Source organism: Balaenoptera acutorostrata, chromosome 15, assembly GCF_949987535.1.
Source record: "Balaenoptera acutorostrata chromosome 15, mBalAcu1.1, whole genome shotgun sequence".
Classification (NCBI taxonomy): Eukaryota; Metazoa; Chordata; class Mammalia; order Artiodactyla; family Balaenopteridae; genus Balaenoptera; species Balaenoptera acutorostrata.
The window spans coordinates 60,542,231-60,559,076 of NC_080078.1; the positions used below are offsets into that span (position 1 = coordinate 60,542,231).

Below are 16,846 nucleotides of genomic sequence, written 5' to 3' on the forward strand. Positions count from 1 at the left end.
GCTGGCTTTTCATACTCAGATATCAACATACCACCCTGGGGGGATCAGCGGCTCCGGCACTACTGTCTGTTCTAATCTGTCAGAGGGACTGAGGCCAGGGAGCCAAGCGTGGTGCATCATTCCTCTAAGGCTCAGCGAAGCAACAGTGGTGCTCACAGTAGGGCAAAACCAGGGACGACTGTGCTGTGGGCGGCTCATGGCACAGCATACGAGGTCCTGTCGTCAGGGTAAAAGAAAATGAAGTAGACATTATAAATGGGATAATGGTGTCTTCAGTCTCCAGGTCTACCGAAGGGGAATGGCGTTAGGGAAAGGGATGTGAGGTCAGAGAGCACCGAAGCTTACCCAGCAGGAGCTTCACAGCAGATATGGACAACAACCTGGAAGGCCGTCATGCTGTGTTTGCGGTCTCTGAGTCCTGACCAGGGGACCAAAACAGGGCAGAAGTCCAGGAGCAGGTCCCCAATGTGGCGGGAGTACCATTCAAAGAGCACAGGTAGTGTGGTGCTCTGTCAAGGGCTTGGGCTTTGGAGTAGGAAGATCTAAGGTTTAAACCCCAGCTCAGCCAATTACTAGCTCTCATCTTTATCAAGTCTGTTTTCTTGACCTACAATGTGGAAATGTCTACCTTGCAGGGTGTGAAGCCCAGTGACGGTCTTTGTGACGGTCTCAGTGAGATACGCAGGAGGTACTTGATCAAGCTACGATGGCAGCCTTAAATCACATCCCCCAAACCAAAAACCTCACAAAAGTCATTCGCTCAGGCAAAAATTCCAGACAAGATAAACTGGCTTCATGTTAGTCTTCTCTGGAGGAGACAGTGTCCTTTCTGCTTCGGGCCTCAGGAACTGCGAGTCTGGCTGCACCCCCCTTCCCCTTGCTGTCAGCTCAGATGGTGCACGCCTCCTCCAGGAAGCACTCCCAGGGGCCCAGCCGCGGTAGGGACTCTTCTCTATTCTCTGGTGAGTAGGCACAGGAAGACCGCAGACCCCCACTAACCATGCTGCGCGTCCTCTCACCACCCCCTGACTACAAGCTTCCTGGGGGACAGGGACAAGCCTCTGCTCCTCTGAAGACTCTCAGGTTGCCAAGCACAGAAGGAGCTCGAATACTGGGTGACTGATAGGAATTGGGAGTTAGCATATGGCAATAAAAAGTTAATTCACAAACTTCACGGAATCATTCGTTCAGCACGACAGGAGTTTAACATAAAAATATGGCTATAAAACCCCTGCCTTTGGTTAAGTTCCTACCAAACATCCCAACAAGCCAGGTGCACAGAGGGATGCTCACCCCACCCCAGGAGGTCGGCCGCCTCCCCAGCCCCCAGTGGCTGCGAAGGGAGCGGCTGGGGTTTCACTGGCGCTATTTTTCTCCCGCGCTCCACTGTGTCCCCACCCCACCCTCAGAGCCCAGCGGACGAAATGGGCACACGGGGAGGAAGGGTTTTCCTGACACAACACAGCCTATCAGTGACAGAACCAGGAGGCTCCTCCACTACTTCCCCCGCACCCACTTCCCCACAGGAGGCCGGCCCTCACAGGGGAAGGACACAGCCCACTGTCTGCAAACACAGACTGTTTCATCTGGAGAGGGAGCTTGAAACCCAGCTGCAGCTAGCTGGAGCCGGCCTGGCTTCAGAGAATGTCCCCAGTCAGTCACAGTAGGAGGTTAATGAGGACTGGAAGACTTGGGTTTGGCCTCAACTCTTTGGACTTCCCAGATCTTAAAGAACCACTGTGGCCTCCTTCCACGCCCAGCCATCTGCAAAATGGCAGAAATGTCCAACAACTCTCCTTAGCTGACAAGTGGCTCAAGAGGTGGTGGCGTTCATACCTGGCGGCCTCCCATTCTCCACAATGGAAGGACATGGACTATGGAAACAGGCGGTAGGACAGGGCAGCCCCATGAGGAACTAAGCACCTGCCCTTGCGCAGCCAGAGGACTTGTCCTTTGCCTAAGAAGCCACCCCTCCCATCTTTCACATCCTCCTCACCTACCTATGCTCGTCCAGAGCAAGTGCCCAGTGAGTTCTCTGAAAGGCACACTATCACCCAGGCTGTGACGGTACAAACACAACTGGAGGAGTGTACCCCCACATGGCAGCCTATTAAGAGACACTGGGACTTCCCTGGTGGCGCAGTGGTTAAGAATCTGCCTGCCAATGCAGGGGACACGGGTTCGAGCCCTGGTCCGGGAAGATCCCACGTGCTGTGGAGCAACTAAGCCCGTGCGCCACAACTACTGAGCCCGCGCTCTAGACCCTGTGAGTCACAACTACTGAGCCCATGAGCCACAACTACTGAAGCCCGTGCACCTAGAGGCCGTGCTCCGCAGCAAGAGAAGCCACTGCAATGAGAAGCCCGCCCACTGCAACAAAGAGTAGCCCCCGCTCGCCACAACTAGAGAAAGCCTGCGCACAGCAACGAAGACCCAATGCAGCCAAAAAAAAAAAAAAAAAATATATATATATATATATATATTTTTTTTTTTAAAGAGACACTGACCCACCCAGTAGTGAGAGTACAGGTGGGAAAGCCAGCTTCCAGTCTCATCGAGCTCTCCCCACTCTCCTCTGGGGACCTGGTTTCTTCATGTGCCGAGGGGCTTGGGACGAGAGGTCCTTTACCCAGGGTCCTTCTAACTCCAAGGATGCACACACAGCAATCGCCTTGAAGGCACAGGAAGCATCTCAGTGTGTGTAAGTCACGTGAATTTTTCTGGGGGAACATCCTCAACATCCAGCTTCTCAGGACCCAAGGAGTACTGAGAATCAAGACGAGCTTTGTAGGCTCCTTCTCGATTGAGGAAACACCCTAACCAGAAGGCAGCACAGGAGTGCTATGCGGGCTTCCCAGGCAAAAGAGGCCTGGGCGCTGTGACGGGGGGTTAGGGTGGGAGGGCGAGACTCCAGCTCCTGCACCAGGGCCCTTCCAAACAGAACAGCAGGATGGTGAGGTCCCTCTTCTACAGGCTTTCAAGCAGAGCCTGAGTCGCCCTTAAAGTGCACAAATGTCACCAAGAGGAGGTGGGCTCTATGTGTGTCAGCTGAGCCCAACCTGCAGCCCACGCAGCACAACGAGGACACACGCTCTCATGGCTGCAAGCGGCAGGCCCAGGATACAGCAGGGCATGGCTCACTGGGAGACAGGGAGTGAGCAGAGCTTAAAGCCAGGATGGCGTGTGGATGCAAACACATGGCAGCTTTATCTCTAGAACGTCCCAAGTTCAGTAAGGGCAGCAACTGGTTCTATGCAAACTGCAGCAAGCAGTCACTGCAAAGCTCCTAGATAAGGAGACTCGGTCATATTTTAGCAGTGGCCGTGGTGTCACCATTGCTGACTTGCTTGATATTGTTTTAAACCTTCCGATTCCCTGAAGCGTGCTGCCCACAATGCTAGTATTTAAAAGTTTGCCAAATGCACAAAAAAAAGAATCATTGGGCAAGACCTAAGATTCTGAGGTTTGGAGGTCTCTGGGGATCTGCACGCTGAGTCACCATCTACGTCTGAGGACGCAGATCCAATTAAACCCGGTCTTTTTGGCCTTGGGAAGTCACCAGCCTGTCAGGGCCTAGGGGTTGGTGTTTCCCTTAACCAAGTCAGTTGGTAAACAGGTATGGGTGGAACTCACTCAAGACAAACTAAGGGGGAACTTTTTGTCTCCAGAAACAGCCCTGGTAATTGGCAGTCAGCTGCGGGGATACCCTAATTCCCTTCCTCAACTTATTAAGTGTGGGGATGAAATGAAAGCTGCCAACAGCTTCAACTGGCCCCCAAAGAGATTGGGGTTCAGCTGCAGCTGCTGTGATTAGCAGAGAAAGGACTCAGGGGGAGGCTGGGCTCCTGGGAGAGATCTCCTCCCCTCTTGGGCCCTTAGCCAGGAGGAAGGTGTCTAAGGAGTTATCAGAGCTAAAGGGGAGAGGTGGCTCCTCTATATGGGGATGGGACAACTTGTGGTTGTGAACGGCGTGGCTCAAACAAGGTCACGCCCGGAGTGGTCGGGGCCGAAGGAGACCGTATGTACTCCGATTACAGCAAGCGGTCCAAAGCCCAGCGTGCTGAGGGGAACTCACTGGGGGCACTTGCTAAGGGGTTTGGCGCTCTCTCAGGGAAAAGAAGGGCACTGCAAATTGTTAGTGAGAAGTGAAGCAGAGATGACTGATTAGCCTATGAGACCAACAAACAGGACAAGGGAGCTCCACAGAGGCAGCCACCATTTCACTGAACTCCCGCCCTGTGTTAGGAGCTGCACCGGGTACTTTGTTTCTCGTGCCTTTTGTCCTCGCGACAGCACACAGTGAGCGTCACTGTTAAAGGAGCATCATTTATTTAATGGATTAGGAAATGGGGGCCCAGAAACGTTAGGTGACTTGCCCAAGGCACCCTGCTGATAAGAGGCAGAGAGGTGATTCAAACTTAGGTTAATCAGCATATCAGATTCAAAAGCAAAAATGGAAGCACAGGGCCTGTAATCGCCCTGGTCAGTGGTGGCCCTTTCTCCCCTCCTGTGCTCGGGCAGGTGCCAGCGCAGTCTTGCACCTTCTGAAGACCGGCACTGTCAGGTACAGCATCTTATCTCCCTCCCCGAGGGGGCTAACATCTCTCCCCTCACTGTGACCGACTCACCTGCCAAAAATCCAGCCTTGTACGTCACCGCCACCTTTTTTGTAGGATGAAGTTCACCTTTCTTAGGCTGCCATTCAAGGTTCTTGGCAACTTGGCGCTACTTCACTCTCCAACTTGAGCCTCTGCGTAAACCAAACCAAATTCTTTCCACAAATTCTCAGTGTTCTGCTTTTGCTCATACTGTGTCTCCTGCTTAGAAGACTCCTGTCTGCTCTCCTTTCTTCAAGGGCCATCTTAAGTCACACGTCCTACAGGTTGCCGTTACTGACTTCTTCAACAAAAAGCCAGTACTCGGTCCTCTGAGCTCCTGGGAGCACTGAGACAGTACCGTGCTGCAACATCTTCGGAAGCTCGATGGAAAAGAGCGTGGACACCCGAGCTTTAGCCTGGACCTGGCACGTGCTAGCCACGTGGCCAGTGGGGCAAATCACTCTCTGGAGTGGGAGCAGGGCGGACACCGTACCTAGGATGCACGTGAGGATTTAACGAGACAGTAAATGGGGAGAGTATGAATCTGGCAAACAGCCTGTGCTCAGTAAGTTTAGGTAAGAGAAGGTGCTCCCTGGCACCTCCCCACCATGCCTTACAGATGATAAAGGCTCCAGGCTGTAGCAGGCTTGATCCTATACAGAAACAAGTGCATACAAGACCCCTAGCAAGCTGCAAAAGCTCTCCGCAAAAGCTCTCCTTAAGCATTTGCTAAACAAGTGCAAAAAATGACTCTCCTGGGTTCCTGAAAGGAGATCTGGTGGAAGGCAGGTGGGGCCATCCTCCACCCCAAGGCCTATATAAAATTCAAACCAAGGCACGACAGGACAGCTGAAGGACTGACTTTAAGGGAAGGGCCACCCCTCTGCTCCTGGTATTTGCACTTAGAAACCTGAAGGCAACAGACCAGAGACCTTCTCCCTCTACCTCCTTCCCCTGTACTCCTTTCCTTAACCCCAAATGGAAAGTATTTCCCAATTTACAAATTAAAGTGGCTCTCAAAATCAATTTTATAGCCAGCAACCATGGTTCTGATGTTATGTAACTATTAAAAAAAAAAAAAAACAGTGAGATGCCAGCGCTAGAAAGCTGCTCTTTGGCAGAACCGCCAGCCTGCCCATGTGACAGCACAGGTTTTCAGCTCTAAAAAGCAAAAGTAAATACAAAAACAAAATGCTATGTCCTTGAGACATAATTACAGCAGAATGAATATGCAAATACAGACTCAGAAGAGTCAGATACGTCAGTCAACTAATGAGAAGCTGATTACAAAGGGGGTTAGAACAAAACACAGCAAGACTCAGCCATCAAATAAAGGCTGTGAAGGCAACCCTGGGTCTATGGAGGTCACTCCGTGCCCACGAAGGCGCTTTATGTTCAGTGTTTTTTTTTGGGGGGGGCGCTGGGGGAGCCAAGAACCTGCACACATTCTGAGATACAACTTCTAGCTCTGTTACCAGCATGGCCAACAACTGGTATGTAAGAACGGCAGGACTCAACAGCTGTGGAGTACCTACTGCATACCCAGCACCCCTAGGCTAGTTTTACATGAATTTTTCATTTATTCCTCACGAAAAGCCTATGGGTAAATGCTGGCAACCCCACTTTATAAATGAGGACTCCAAGACTCAGAGAGATGCCTAAGGTTTAGATGGACTGAGGCCGGGAGCAATATTTATCTCCACGGCCCACACCAGGCACACAGCAGGTACTTAATACATGCCTGGAAAGAATAAGTGAAGTTTCCTAGTCTGGTTCAAAGCCACGTCTAAGACTCCACTCAGACACCTAAGCCCGACTCCAACCCCATTGCTTCCCCCTTTCCTATGCCTGCTGCCCCTCAACTTCCCCTTCCTCTAACAGTGACCTCCTGTCCTATCACAGCAGCCTCACAGGGATCTGTTATGTCCCTGAATGACTCTCCGGAGGGCACCCGTAACACGCTCACTGCTATTACGGCTTAGAAGCCCACTTCCCCAGGGCCTGGGAAGCCCAAGGAGAAGTTCAATAGTTTTCCTCCTCCTCCTCCTCCCGCCAGGAGCAGATGGCCACAGGGCCTCACCTCATCCTCAAGACAAATGCACAAGGCAGAAACTAAGCAAGAATTAGAGGAGTCCCCGTCCTAGAACCACACCCACTGTGGAACTCTGAACGTGCCAGGGCTGAGGGAGGAGGAGAAAGAGGACCACCTTTTATACTCTGGTTTTCTGGATGAGAAAACCACGACCTACAGTGCGTGACCTGTCCAAAGCCCCATGTTACGTAAGTACAGAAGACAGAGCCCGAATTAGAACCTGGCGGGCCCTCCTAGTTCTCAGGCCTCGATGCAAGCTTTCTAAGGGAAGAACTGTAGGATGCTAGGCAGACGGTGCCTTTACCCTCTTCTGCCAGGGCAGTTTTCAAACCTGAGCGTGCCACCAGCATCACCTGGAGGTTCCTGTTGAAACACTCACCCCCAGCTTCCAGCTCTGTAGGTCTGAGGTGGCGTCAGAAATACGTATTTTTAAGAAGTTTCCTGGAGATGCTGCCAGTCTGGGGACCATACTTTGAGAAGCAACAGTGCTGAAGTTTGTCGTGGACACTGTGTGTGTGCTGGGGGGGTACGAGCTGGTGAGGAGGAGCAGGGAGGAATGTGGCAATAGCATGTTGATATCTTCAAGGTCACAGGATAGACTCTGGATCCATTAAGTAGAAAACTTCTTACTCCTGACACCCTCAGTTCCTTCCACCGATAAAATGGAAGCAATCTTTCTAAACTTTACCCAGGGTGTGTAACATGAGTCTGTGGATTCTGAAGATGCACATCTGGGTCTGCCTATGTCATCACTATCGTATGACCATCTCAACGAAATTCTAAGAGTAGGTGGGAAACTGGACTTCTGGGGACAGGTGTCCCTCCGCTATAGGACTTCCAAAACACTGGGCTGGAGTGACGTGTTCCCGAAGGCTCTCCATGCTACGCCTGGTTGGTGCCCATGCCCCGAGATGCTCAGGGTGGGGGATGGAGGAGGATCTCTGGATCACCTCAGTGGTGACATCTGGATTTCAGTTTAGGCAACTGGCCTAAACTCCCAAGCAATTTTTTTTGGAAGGTGAAAGTCACCCTGTTCTTTGGCCTCGGGTGTGGTACATTCACACTCATTTCCGCTGTCCCATGCAAACCAAGGGTTCCTTCCAAACATTCATCACATCCAAGCCTGCAATCTGGTTACTAACAACAAATGAGTCTTTAGTTGTCACTTCCAGCTCTCCTTATGTCTGGTACAAGGCTGGGCTGTGCTGGAAAGGCCCATGTATTCTGCCAAGATCTGACAGCACTACCCTTCTTTCAGTCCATGCCTTAGCTTTGCCCTAGACTGGAACTCTCTGGGAGGACATGCCTTAGACATGTACGAAAAAAGCAGAAAGGAAAAAAATAAAAGGGTGCTGTACATGATATTTAAGGGCTTCCTTTTTGCAAAAGTATGGAAGTAAACACGGAATGAGTCAATTGGCTCACGTCATCTGTGTCTTTCCCACTGGAACAGAGGGTCAATACCAAAATCCAACATGATGTACCATAGCCCACCTGCCTTCCACTACTGCTCCAGTGCCAGGCCTCGGAATTACAAAAAGCCAAGGTTACCTACCATTCATAAGATTACCTGCCCAGGCCCCACATCTGGCTCCTTTATGCAGCCTGGGAAAACAGAAGCATTTTCATCTTCTTCATTATGCCCTAAGGTGTGCCTGGGTGGCTCTAATCCGTTCCTCCTGAGTCCCTAGACATCACTTCTTTTTACAAAGAAACAAACTACAGAATTCTGACCTGTGTACGATGCAGACTGAGTTACAGCTTTCCCCTGGCACCTGTAACTGAAAGTGTAATTCCTTTAAAGTTGGGAAATTCATTGCAGTATTTTACGGTATTGATTTATTTTAAACTTCGCTGGCAGTTTTAAGGCCTGCATGCCTCTGAATCCTAGAAATGCTGGAGGAGGTCTCCATTTCCTTTGATTTTGTAAAATCACAGAAGACTCACTAGGGGAAATGAAAAGAGCGGCCGGGAGCTTATACGTTGCTGCCCTAGTTTATCAAGACAGAACCCTGGGCATTCTCTCCAGGTCCTCATCTTGAATGCCCCTCCGACTGGGGATTTCACTACAACGACAGTCCCCTCTCCCCTTACCAGCTAAGTCCTGTACCCAACGAAGCCTCAGTGTGCCAGGGCGAGTTTCACACAAACTCTGAGATGTGACCTCCTCACTTACCACCTGGCTTACAAGGTGCCCCTAAACCTACCTTCAAGAACCAGCCCAAGGCACCACCTTCTCTAGGAAGCTTTCCCTCCACTCTCTCCAGGCTTCCTGTATTTCTTCCTGTATTTCTACAACTAAATGTTGTCTTAGGTCCACAGCTAACCTGTGAGCCCCTAGAGGACAGCACTGGGGTCTACACTATCAAGACCACTGCTGGGCAAGCGCCTGCCATACGAGGGCTCCTGCTCACCAAATCTGACTTGGCCTCAGAATCTTTCAACACAGGGCTGCAGGCAGCCGCATCAACAACAGGGACGAATCATGAAAGCCCTCGGCTTTGGTCAAGAGTCAATAAATGAGCTGGAAGATGGGTCAGGGAGAAACCCAGCAACCCTGCCATTTTGCTTTGGATCCTCATCAACCTTAAGTGTCCAGGCTAAGCTCACTTAGAACGGGCTTCTGCCAGGTCCTGGGGAACAGAGACAACAGGGTGCCTTTGGGTCACATCAGAGCCCTTCCTTGTCCTGGTGCACAGACTGTCCTGTCAGCACCCCCTCAGTGCCAGTGCTTTCCTGCTGCCCCCAAGGGGGATGCACTTTGGGTCTCCCGCTTTCCAACCTTTTGGGAATTTTAACATCTGCCTGCTTGTGTGGCTTCTGCCACTGTCGCCCGGCCCTTGGTTACGTGGGTGCCTCACCATCCCAGCCTTGCCTCGCCTGCCCATGTTTGAGGCTGTATCAGTGTGACACAAGAGGAATCAACACACAGGTGATCTCGCCTGAAGGAGCAGAAGGTGGCCCTGCTGCAGTGTGCTGTGCCGAGACTGCCAGACTCCGACAGATGCCCACGGGCAGCACTGACACTAATACCTGGGGGCCTCTCGTGTGGAGCTAATAGAAGGGGGAACCCACCTAGAAACCCATCAAAAGCTGCTTTCAAAGAAGCTGTAGGAGGCAGGATAGAACAGTGGAATTTCCAGTCAGGTATCCTGCCTCTGAAAACTGTGTCAAAATGTTTCTCAGCTTCCTCATCTGCAGAATGATGGCAGATAACAGAACACTTATGCAGATGATGTGATAATAAGATACTTTATGTAAAAGTACTTAATTCAGGGCTGGAGATAAAAGGGCAGGGCCTCTGCCCTGCACAAGTCAGAGGGCCCCTCAAAACAGGTTTTCAGAACCAGAGCTGTTATTGTGGGAGGGAGTATCTGTGTCCCTAGCGTAAGAGGAAATGGGAGTTGGAAAGACCCCAACCATCAGGCAGCTTTGCTCACAGCTGGAGGATTACAGGAGCTCTTCTGATTTGCCCGAAGGGGTGCTGCCTAGGCTGAGAGGAGCCAAGGATGCCAGGGAGGAGGAGAATGTGAGCAACAAAGCCCTGGGGCAGGCCTGTCCCCTCATGAATGCTTTGATGTCCTGCAGAGCTTCAAGGGACAGATTATCCTTGTGGGCAACCAGCCCCATTACATAACAGACAGCTCAGTTTCCTTGTGTTGAGACAGCAGGAGTGACAGACAGAGAGGGCAACAGCGGGGGCAAAAGCTGGCACCCAGGGAGCTGCCTGGCCTTACAAATACTAGCCTTCCCCATCTGGGGGATCTCCCAAGAAACACCAGTAGACAGACCCAGAACCAAGGGATGGCCTGCACACCGCATACCAGTGGTACCTAGAACTGCCGGGTCTTCAGTGAACGCTGAGCTTTACATTCCCAGGGAAAAGAGCAGCAAACCCACAACCCTCTGCTCTCACACAGCCCCGTGAAGTCTAGTGAGACAGGGTAAAAGCAAGGCTGGGGCCTCCATTTATAGACAGGGACTCAAAAGATGCTCAGCAGTTCTAGTTCTGCTTGGATCTAAGAATTAATAGTCACTGGCTAAATACACCCGCCCCCACCACCATCACCAAATCTCTCTAACTAAAACTTCCATTCTCTCCAAGGACCTCATCATCCACTTCAGGGTGAGATGGGCACTTCCCTCTTCTACTCCTCCCATCCTCCCTGTGGGCAGTTCAAGGCTCCACCAGACACTAAGAGGGATGAGCCTCTGGGCTGTGAGAATCAAACTTCTGACTTGGGTCTCTTCGGCAGTTACACCCTCTCTGGGAAGCCTTCCTCCATCACTGTCCTTTGGGCTACCTAGGTGTTTACCAGCATGCTCTGAACCTTCACAGAGTAGAAGAAACCACCTCCCAACTGGAAACCGACTAAGTGCCAGGCTCCTCGGGTCCACGTTTCTCAACTCAGAATGCACTTCCTGCCCCACCTAGTGCCGCACAATCTACGTGAGGCTCAACTGTTTGTTGAATTTTGAAAACATTTGAGATTTATAGGCAATTCCATGAGGCAATACACCATATTGGTTACAGCCATGGACTTAGACCTGGGTTCAAATCTAGGCTTTGACCCTTACTAGCTCTGAGAGCTTCAGGAAGTTACTTGAAAAGGAGTAAATGAAATAATGGTCATAAAGCACCCAGCCCAGGGATGCCCATTAATTATCATCATCTCTGGCACTGTTGCCCTCCATCAAAGCCTTAGCCTTCTAGACTCAGGAGGTGAGGCTCCAAATGGGGGTCTTACATTCCCAGAAGCTAGGTCTCACCCATGGTCTCATTCTGCCCCTTCCCACAGGGAAGGCAGTCCTGGGAGAGAAAGGCCTGTCTTATGTGTTCCTGGGTTAGTTCCGATGGCTGGGTCAGGAAGTCACACTCAGAGATGGGGCCTGGAGACCTACCTAGTCTTGGGTTCCCAATTTCGCACTTAAAACCTTTTTTAAATTTACCACCACCCGCCCCCCTACCCCGGACTCTGTTTTGAAGACTTTGTTGTTTAAAACAAACCACGTTAATTAAACATTTTCCCCCCATTTTTAAGTTTTTAGTCTTACTTTTGATTAACTTGATACCTGTAATGTGACACAATTTGGGTATAATTCCAGCCGAAAGGAAGCGAATGATCTGAATTGGCTTCTACAGCTTCAGTGTAAGCATATGTGCTGCCTGCTGCCTGTGAGATGAGCTGAAAAAGCTTTTGAGTCTCCAGCAAAGGGGCTCGACTAGGGGTTTAGGAATCCTCATGTTAAAAAACCTCAGATCTCATAAAACAGAAACAAAATCTGAAGCCCAGGTCAAGGGGCCAACCGGATACCCAGCATGTTAGCCCAGAGCCACATCTTTGGACCCTAGGCCAGGGAATAATATATCATTTATTACTTCAACAAGAAATTAGGCCCGATTTCTTTCTGATGTTGGGCAGCTACCAAGATCGCATATGGTACAAAGAACATTTTCTATGACCCCTTAGGTCACAACAACATCTGATTTCCTTCAGCAGACCTGAGCTGCCCACTCCAAATAAACATCATTCAAGGCCCTGGCTTCAAAAGGCCCTAGGTAACTGAGGTTTGTGTATTAGACAGCAAACTTGGCCATGAATGCAGAGTTCCTTAACCCACAACAACCTCCCCGTTAACATGTGGGCAGTGGTACCTGGAACATCAGTCTGGCTGGCTTCCTGCTTTGGGTAAGGCTTTTGGCTGGCTGGTAGGAACCATTAGGGGTTATTAAACATCTTCAAAAAGTGACAAGTAAGGGAGAGATGGGACCCCTCAGTGAGTAACCTTTAAAAACAGATACATTTTTCTGGAACAAGCAATTGGATAGAGTTGCCTTGATTATAGCTTTGTTTCAAAGAAGAAAGCTATTTGGCAGTCCTCAGAAACAAGGCAACTAAAGACCACCATCTTCAGAGGAACAGAAGACAACGCTTCCACCTCAAGCCCAAGCGTGCATCTAAGACTGCGCTGTCCAGCGTCTCACTTAGACAGTTTCTACGGGGCACTTTCACAGCCTCTTGCAACTCCCCCAACAACCTCAATCAGATAAGTATGATCTACTCCACTTTATGGATGATGAAACCCAGAGAGGTAAAATAACTTGCCTGAGGTCACAGAGCCAGTAAAGCACAGAAGTGGGACTCGATTCTGGACAGTCCACGAGGCAACACTCCGTTCAGAGGAATCCCATGTTTCCAACCCAAAGTGCAATTCCATTCATGGTTGCAAAAAACTGAAACCATTTAGCCCCAATTTAAACATTACTCTGAAATCTACAATCCTAGATTGCTGAGGCGTTCCTTCACCATTCCTTCATCACGCTGCTACTGGGAACGACTGGGTGTCCTTTATGCAGCTAGAGTTTGATCCACGACAAAAAGTTTCGTAGGAAAGCTGGCCAGGAATCAGTACACACAAGTTCTGCCCCTTCATTTGGGACCTTGAATAAGTCCCTTCTTTCTAGGTCTCTCCCTACTTCTCAGCTCCCCTTCACAGTAAAATTCCTCAGGAAGAGGCATCAAAATGTGGTTTGTAGCTCGGGAGTACACGAAGCCAAAACTTTTCATAGTTATTTGCCTTGTCCACTTTCATTCTCTCACAAGTGTACTGTGAAGTTTTCCAGAAGTTACATGATGAGTGACATAGCACCAGGTTACAAAGCAAAAGCAAATAAGAATCCAGCTGACTATCAAGGCAGATGTTAAGATTTGTAAAAATATAAAACAATGCCACTCTACTCACTAAATATGTTTTTGAAAAGTTATTTTTCATAAATTATGTATGTTAATATGTAACTGAATTACTACTCATTTGAAAGGACCATTTAAAACATTTCTCAGTTTTAATTTCTAATACCAAGACCTAACTTTCTCCAGCCAAATCTGTTCTTCCTCATGTCTTCCCCATCTCATTTGATCCTCTCTATCCTTCCAATGGCCTCCAAGGCCAAGAACTTGTAGCCATCCTTAATTCCTTTCTCTCACATCTTATGTTCAATCTAGCATGAAACCCTGTTGGTTAACTTCAAAATTCACCCAAAATCCAATCATTACCTCCCCTGTTCCACTGTTCAAAGCCACCATTCTCTCTCACCTGGGTTATCATAGTAGCCTCCCATCTCATCCCCTCACTTGCTCCCTTCAGTTTACTTTTAGCACAGCAGGTACAGTGATCCTTTCAAAAGATCAGATATCACACAGCTGAAAACACACCAATGACCAGAAGATTAAAAGCCAAAATCCTCACAGTGGCCTACAAGGGCTATTCTAGTTGACTCCTAATTACCTCTCTAGCTTCTTTTCCTATACTCTCCTCCCTGCTCACTCTATCTAGCCTTCAAGCTGTTATAATGGTTATTGCCTCTGTCTGGGACATTCTTCCTCCAGAAATCCTCATGGTTCACTCCCTCTACTCCTTCTAACCTTTGCTCAAAGGTCACTGTCTTAAGAAGACCAACCTTGATCTCTTCCACTTGGAAGTACACCTCCATCCCTCACCTCCCTGCATTCTGATCTCCCTTATCCTGGGGTCTACATCCCTCCACTAACCCACAGCTAAGTTATGTCTGTCTCCCCAGTAGATGTAAGCTCTACAACTGTAAGAATTTTTGTTGGTTTTGCTCACTAATGTATCTTCTGTGCCTGAAATAGCCCCTGGCAAATAGTTTCTCAATAAATATGTTGAATGAATATATGGAATTAGCTTCTCCATCTATAAAGCTTGATTGGGAGAGAGGGGAGTTCAGACTCAATAATAGTTCCTCCCAGCTCAAGCCTCTGATTCTCTAACCAGCCAAATACTCAATTTATACCACAACTGATTTGAACCTTTGGCACTACAAGGCTCAGCTCCTGGTCACAAAGACCAGGGCCCTGGACCCAGCCCTCAATTCTAAGTGCCCAGCTAGGACAGGGCAGGATAGGTACCAACTGACCAAGCACTGTCCTCATTAGTTGTCAGAGTCTGGGACACTTGGCCTTAACTATGTTTCTGATCTTTTCCCATCCCAAGGTCACCTATTTCTCCTACCTGAAGCAATCACTGCTATTTAGCTTTAACTTTAACTTTGCCCTGCAACAAAGCACAAATCCCAAGTGTGGGTGTCCAAATGGGAGCCATGATTTCAATTAGTTATGACAACCCCATAATCCTAACCCAAATTCAGATCCCTCTTCCAATGACAACCTTCTTTCTACCCCAGGGCAAACTTGAATTCTAAGAGGTTTTTTTAAAGTAGAAAAGATGAGATGGAAATGGAAAGTGACAGCATGAAATACAATTAAAATACTGTCTAGCCAACCCTTTTTAGGCTCGAACATGGTACTACCCCAAACCTAGCTTTAAGAACGCTGTTCTCTTACTCACTGGGCAGTAGGACAAACTGGCCTGGCACCTGGAAGATAATGTTTGCGGAATGGAAGAATTAAACCCGGAGTGACTCATTTGAGAAGTAAGTTCACTGAATACTGAAGCATAACCAGGCTCAAATCAGCATTAACCAATACCAACCAGAAATGTGAGGGTGATGAAGGGAAAGAAGGGACTAAGAACCCACCTAGGTAATGGAGGGCTCTGTGCCCTAGGAGCTGAGGCTCCTTCCTCATGACCACTGGGATCAGCTTCCGCCCCCTATCACCTCCTCTCAAGCCTTCAGCAAAATCTAAGACTAGCTTATTTCCAGCTTGCCCTCTTGATACCAAGAAAAAAGGGGCTGGGGGGAGAAGGAAGATGAGTAAGATATACCTGCCCTCAAATTAGTAGGATCGTGGGTAAATGACTTAACCCTTACAGGGTTGCAAAGGTGAAACAAAATGGCACATGTGAAAATACCTAGCATTCATGGTAGGTATTCAATGTTCTTTTCTTTTCCATTCCCTTTAAGGAAAATGAATCATATCTGACCAATACGCTAGCCAGCATGTGTATCTACTGACATTAATCTCCCTACATCTATTACTTCCTTCTACTTTGATATTGGCCAGTTGCCTTGCCAATTCTGCCCCAAAGATCCAAGCACTCCTCTACCCTCAGTGCTACTACATTTAGGTTCAACAACATCCCTTACTAGCGTGAATCAAATAATTGGTCTAACTGGTCTCCCAATCTCCGGTTCAAATCAGCTTACACATGCTGAAGCTCTCAGTGCTACATTGCTCTTCTCTGGTTTGCATATGGCTCCCGAATGCCTACTAAGTCAAGGTCAAATTCCAGGGTCCCATGTTTCACCTTATTTCTAGTCTTATTTCCCTTGCTCACATCTCAGACTCTGGTCCAACTGAACTACCAGTGCTGTTCCTGGTACATACACACTTTTGGATTTTCCACCTCAGCTCTATCCACGCTCCAGTAGGCCACTGTCCTCCCCAACTACCACCTGTCTACTACATCCTTCACTACTCCAAACTGCTGGAGGCTCTCCAATATGCTAGGCTCCCACTGGCTTCAGGTCCCTTGCAGAGGCTAGGCCTTTTACCTGGGATGCTCCCCTCTGCTTCCAATTCCCTACTCTTGCTTCTGGGCACTATTCCCTGAAAGGTCAATTTCCTTACGTTCGTCGTAAAGCAACTATGATAAATACTGATTTAATGTTTCTCTCTTTGACTAAGCTGCAGAAGTCATGAGGATGGGGCATGTTTCTGATTTTGCTTACCATTGTTATCCCAGAGCCTAGCACGGTACTTGACAAATGAAAGCCCACAATCAATCTGTTAAATAAGCAAAGATTTCTCTAAAAAATATTCACTCACACACTGTTTATAGTATCTAAAATGGAGAAATGGACATCTGCTATCTGAAGTGGGAGAATGATTACATTACTGTACCTATAATGGAATGTCAATTACTGAAGGCCATGCTTTCAAAGTATGACATGGAAAATGCTTGGGTTAAAGCTGAATGGAAGAGCAGGAAACTAAACCTAAAAGAGCATGATCTAAACTATGCAGAATTGGATGTGCGAGTAGGAAAGATACAAACTGGGGACAGTTTATATTCTGAAAAAAATGTCCGTACTTCTTTTGCACGTTTTCTACAGTAAGCGTTTATTAATTGATGAGAAAGTGTTTCTAAAAAACTTAAAAGAGACTCAGCTCAAATGCAATGTCTACTCAAAACTTCCCTAGACTTTCTAATTTGTACTCAAGTAATCCCACAT

The 16,846-nt window shown here is 48.6% G+C and overlaps 1 protein-coding gene across 1 annotated transcript in view; it reads right to left on the reverse strand.

Annotated features, from left to right (window-relative positions):
- The window catches only part of STK35 (serine/threonine kinase 35), a 44,331-nt gene that overhangs the window by 12,130 nt on the left and 15,355 nt on the right, over positions 1 to 16,846 (reverse strand). The window lies entirely within an intron of this gene.